The following is a 6,000-nucleotide window of genomic DNA, read 5'->3' as shown; positions in this document are numbered from 1 at the left end:
TCGATAGCGTCAGCCTTCTTGTGGCTTATGTAGCTTAGATATTCCACAAACAAAGTTTTATACGATAAAAAAATGTATGAAGTGACGTAGCTTAAATATTTAGTATAAAGAGACATTGAATGATAACACTGGAAAAATACAGTGACGTATGCATCAGTGCATATGAACAGTTGGTTAAACAATTATAGCATCATTGATGCATATGAAAGAGGTAATTGTGCATATGCACAAATGCATGTACTAGTAAGATAACATTCTTGGGTATGCACATGTGTAAAATTACGATTTGATACACATTGGATCATATGTATGAACATAATATGAACAATAGATTATCAATTTAAAGATAAAAAGAAGTTACCATGAGCTATCTAATACGAGAAATTCATGTTCTTATAAATAGATAGGTACTCACCAATATTGAAGGAGTAACACTATACTTGGTTTCAGATGAAATGTCAACAGACATGTTGTCTATTACAACAAATGCCACTCTCTTCAAGTTAAAACGCAAGAGGTAAAAGTGTTCAGCTTCCACAATGGCAAAGAAAACCTGTTAACAATGAAAATCCATACATCACTAAAAACAAAAGCAACAAAATACGTACAAGAATAATTAGACCAAACCAACTCACTAGATCAATGTTCTTGAAAGATAATGATTCACGATGCCTACTTATAGCTGATGTTACATTCACATAATACTTGCCATATCTCTCTTTATCGCTCATTTTACCACTTCTCATATCACTGTGGTGTAAAAACCAAAAGATACTAATACAAACTAGAATAGAGGAATGGAAAAAGAAGCTTGACAGAGACTCAGGAGTCCTGTGTAGTTCTTCATGGTTGAGCAAAACGGTCCACATGTCAATGACGTTAGCAATCACACAGGCCCCTGGTTTAAACTTTCCATTGTAACGCGAATACTGCTAACACCACATTTAGTCTCAAACACAGGCTCACTGACATATGAGATATTATAATGATTAAGACATCATGCTTCAAAAAAAAGAGAACCTAATCGATAAGAATCAACACGATCAATACTAAATAAATAATATAGCTACTTACCTAATGTCACCCATCATTGCAAACAAAGATCTGGCAATCTTGAACTCTACAGTGGTCACATGTGCAACACACTAACCTGTCTCCTTACATATGGTGAACATAGAACGATTGCCGCTCTTACAACACGTCTCCCCTCCTTACCCCGTGCGGTTATCGTGCCTCCCCACGTACTCACTAGTCTTTTCTGTGGCACCTAAATTATCTACAGATTCGTGAGTCATAGTCGAATTACGAGCAATATCATCCACTCTTGTGACGGGTCCATGTCGAAATTAGGGGAGAAGACAATGATTCAATAGTTTTTTCTTCAATTTTCGTCAATAGATTTGGCAGCAGAGATAAGATAACCAAGCACATCCGGCTTATTGGAAACTGCGTTGGAGTCTATAAATCCTCATTCCACAGTGGTTGCGGTCTCACCATTGGAGTCATCTCATCATTAGTTATGGGACACACGGGTACACTACCACCTACAGGCACTTTACGCGTACGCCTTACATACGTTCTACTTATGTCTTTAGCAGAAACACATTTAACAAGGTCAGTATTTCGATCTTCACAACCAGATGCAACAATTAGTTTTGATCTACAATTATTGAGATGCTCATGCTGTGGATCTAAATATAGTCCTTGGTTCACATATGATAATTTTTTTGTTTAAGACGTTCCATCTCCTGAACCTTGGAATCAACTAATTGTATCAACCCCTGTAGTTTAACATGTATAGATACAAATTTTAATTTCCTTGGATGCATATATAAATACAATATCTTTCGATGTCATAATCAAATGTTTCAATGCACCTGTGCAATCAAAGAACAGTTTTATTATATACTACATGCATATGTGAATAGAGAAACTAATCAAATATATAACGAAATTAAAAACATGCATATGTGCACATCATGCTACATTTGTTATTAATTTTTTTTCATAGTTTTATCATGGCATATGCATCTTTGCATAATTAATGAGTATGACTTAGATTGATCAAATGCATAAACTATTATTTTTGGCAGATACGCATTTGTGAATGAATGTTAATTGGAATTAGATAATCACCTAACTATACATCTCAGGCAAGTTAAACCAAAACTACAAACTGAACAACATTATAAAAAACATACAAAATGAAATAAATGTGATACAAATGTTACCTCAACATCAGTTGGCTAGGTGTCGGGAAGAACTGCATCAAGATCAATCAGCGGGCGGCCATTTGCAAATTGGTCTACATGAGCGTCATGGAAAAACAAATTCATCGGACCATGAAAAGATTGGCTGATCTCAAAATCACCGAATCCCCCTTTCTCGATATCCTCGTACTCCCTCGTCTTCAACAAATCGCTGTCCATCCTAGTAATGCGGGTCTCTGTCTCATTGTAGGACTGTCTAATGAATGTGTCGCATCAACGTACAAAATCTAAAAAAAAAGACATTGGTGACAATCCACTAATAATAAAAATGTTTGGCATAACTATAACTAAAAAAATAAATTATTTAGCAAACCCTTAAGTACTAACCGCCAATACAGTCAATTGACCTGTGAAAAAACAACGGGGGTCTTCTGGTAAGCACCCGTATTTGCATTCAACCACACAGTGTACTATAAGGGCACACCAATCCATCTGATCGATATTGTCTCAACCAATCAATCGATTAAGTAACCTAAGAAACATCTACCCGTTTTCATGGTTTGGCACATAATATTCACAAAGAGAAGGATGAAATTGATCTTAAACATTGGACCCGCATCAACATTCGATTTAATCTGTCTAACCAGCTCAGCAGGGGTAGTATTATTATTATTACCAAATTCACTATGAAACTCTTTGACCATTGAATCATCGTTTTCAAGAAGTCCTATGGAAAGTATATCTTTGCCTCCAACCGGAAGACCAGTCATGGCATAAACAAGTTCCTTGATGACATGAATCAAACCCCTTTTAGTCTTGATCTTCAAATTCTTCTGATCAAGGTTTTCCATGATAAAATGGGCCAACTTTACAGGGATAGAATCAATTTGGAGGGAAAATAAACACCCAAAACCCATAGGACACACTTGTCTTTGTTCACTTGTCAGGGATCGTACAACATTAAACAGTTTCTTCAGGGACATACGGGTTCTAATTCTGCGATATTCTATCTCACTATGGACTGTTGCCTCTACAACTGCTTTTAAGACTTTAGTGGGCTTTGGTCACTTACCCATCTATTTTTTCTCTAACCTTACACCTAGGTTCTTCACTTGGATCATTGTTGTCACTAGATTGAGGAACAAATGAACTTCTATTACCTGATATAAAATTGTCATATGAGTATTGAATAACCAAATAGGATGCAAGTAATTAGTTTAGTAACAAGAATAATCGTTAAACACAAAAGCAATGGTTGATTCTGTAAACATAAATCCTCATTTTCCAGAATGCAATAGGGGTTTATATATTCTTTTTCGAGTTATTGATTGATACCCAAAAATCCCCTAAACTACAACACACAAACCAACTACTTGGGTGAAAAGAAGATTCCAGATAGGCTTATCACACACAGAAAAAGTTGAAATATCAAAAAAATTCAATTTCAGTATGAATGTATGTATTGGCAGTAATAGAAACCCATTATGAGTTTACTTATTCACAGATGCATATAGAAATAAAGACTAAAAATAAGAAACTTTTGACCAACATAAGAAACATGCAAACACTAATAACAACACTACATCACATACAAATTTAGAAAATCAACAATGTTTATCATCTCTTTGAATGATTTCATAAAAAACAGCTCTAATATAAAGAGGGTTATTGACTTGATACACAAAAAATCCCTAAAATACATCACATAAACCAAAAGCTTTGGTGAAAAAATGGATTATAAACCCTAAAATCGGACTATAAAACACAAAATATCAAATAAATCAACTTCAATGCAGTGTGAAACTAACCTTTTTTCTTGGATACAAGCACTTCTTTACTCATCTTTCACTAACCTAGGGCTTCTTCTTGGTAAACCTGCATCAAAAGTAGATATCAAGTGGATAAAAACTATAAGAACACGTAAGACAATTACTTACATCATCATAATGTTTCTGAGAGTATCTTCAATCACGTCATAAAAAAAACACTAAGGGGGTGTTTGGGAAAGCTTATTTAAGGTGCTTATCAACTTATTTCAGTCCACAACCGTCGATAAGTTATTTTGAGTGTTTGAATGTAAAAAAAAAAAAAACTGTTTATACTGGTGCCAAACCGGTAATAAGTTGTTTTTGATAAGTTACTCCCTCTTGACTTATTTGACATATTACCCTTTTAACCCTACAGGCCGCTCATCGCATCCGTCTCTCCCCTGGTTTCTCATCGCCGGCAAGTCCTCTGGTTTCTCATCGCCGGCTTCCTGCTTCTTCCTTCGCCTGTGCATACTCTTTCTCTATACCGAACGGAGGAGCGACGACCGGAAAAGAGATTCGAAGGAGACAACGATTTCACCGGAAAAGAGATTCGAAGGAGACAACGATTTCAGCAGACAACGATTCGAAGGAGACAACGATTTCAGCAGACAACGATTCGAAGGAGACAACGATTTCAGCAGACAACGATTCGAAGGAGACAACGATTTCAGCAGACAACGATTCGAAGGAGACAACGATTTCAGCAGACAACGATTCGAAGGAGACAACGATTTCAGCAGACAACGATTCGAAGGAGAGAACGATTTGAAGGAGACAACGATTCGAAGGAGACAACGACCGGAAAACAGCAGAAGATCATCGATCGAACCAACTTCCAACGATTCTAGGGTTTCAAATATGAACCCTTTTTCTTCAACTCATAGAACCTGATGCTTTACCTGCGTATCAACTGGTATAGGGTAGAAGATAACCTAAAAATGAGCTGTCCTTTTTGGTCATTTTGCATTTTGGTACCGCTATAAGCTAATCCAAACACTTTTTACAAAACTCCAGTTTGATACCGCATAAGTTAATAAGCACTTTTACAAAAAAGTATAAGTTGTTTTAAATAAGCTTACCCAAACACCCCCTAAATATGTGGCCTATAAACATTAAAAAAAACTCAACTTCAACCGCACTTAAAAAATAAAAATCAAATTTCTAAACTTTACGTTAAAATAACATATTTTATTTATTATTTTTAATAACAATAATTATAATTTGTAATGAATATATAACAATCTAGATTTTGTTATTGATTAATCTTGGTATATTTATTTACATGACAATTAGATGCTTTATCTACTTGTACTCTTACTTAAAGTAGTTGTATTTTGGACTAATAATGTAAGTCCAAGTTTTATGTAAATGGTTAATTATATAGAAAATAAATTGGTCTTAGGACTAGAAATGTTAAGACAAATCCATATAAAGACTACTAGTAAATTAGGCAATTGATGAAGGGTAACATTTGCTAAGTGAGAATTCTTATACTAACTATTTAAATCCTTAATTTCAGAAAAATAACTCATTTTTCCCCCTTGCACTTCTCTCACTAGACTTAGTCCTCTCTCTTCACATAAACCCTAGATTTAGTTTAATCTTCTCATGCATCTTCTAATTTGGTGATATTTTGAAGATTTAAAGCTAAGTGATTGAAGAGAATATAAAGAAGCAAGGTATGAATCTATAAATTTCAAGATTTTTGGTCTAATTTGTTGATTTGTGTTAAAATTGAGAAGGTTCATGTTAGGGTTCATAAGGTTTTGATTAGTAAGCTAAACCTTTGTTAAATGATGCTATTTTTATGTCATTGTTGGTTAAAGAAGTTATAAAATAAGTTTTAATCATTTATTTGCAATATGGTAAAGCTATATAATTGATTCTTGATAGTTTTAGTGTTTAATTATATAAAAGGGGCTGTTTTGAGTTGTGCATAAGAATCTTAGTACTGCTGTTTGTTTAAAAATTCATATAAA

At 34.5% G+C, this 6,000-nt stretch overlaps 1 long non-coding RNA gene across 1 annotated transcript; it reads right to left on the bottom strand.

Annotated features, from left to right (window-relative positions):
• Nucleotides 1–294: 294 nt before the first annotated feature.
• LOC112508205 lies at nt 295–4,092 on the bottom strand. Its single transcript, XR_003068627.1, has 3 exons — nt 4,019–4,092; nt 2,232–2,497; nt 295–553 (listed from the first exon to the last, which is right to left on the bottom strand). It is a non-coding gene; the product is annotated as an uncharacterized LOC112508205 (long non-coding RNA).
• Nucleotides 4,093–6,000: the final 1,908 nt, after the last annotated feature.

Source organism: Cynara cardunculus (assembly GCF_001531365.2).
Source record: "Cynara cardunculus var. scolymus isolate 2C chromosome LG 2, CcrdV1, whole genome shotgun sequence".
Classification (NCBI taxonomy): domain Eukaryota; kingdom Viridiplantae; phylum Streptophyta; class Magnoliopsida; order Asterales; family Asteraceae; genus Cynara; species Cynara cardunculus.
Note: the sequence above shows the minus strand (reverse complement) of the source record. Positions and strands in the feature narration are given on the sequence as shown.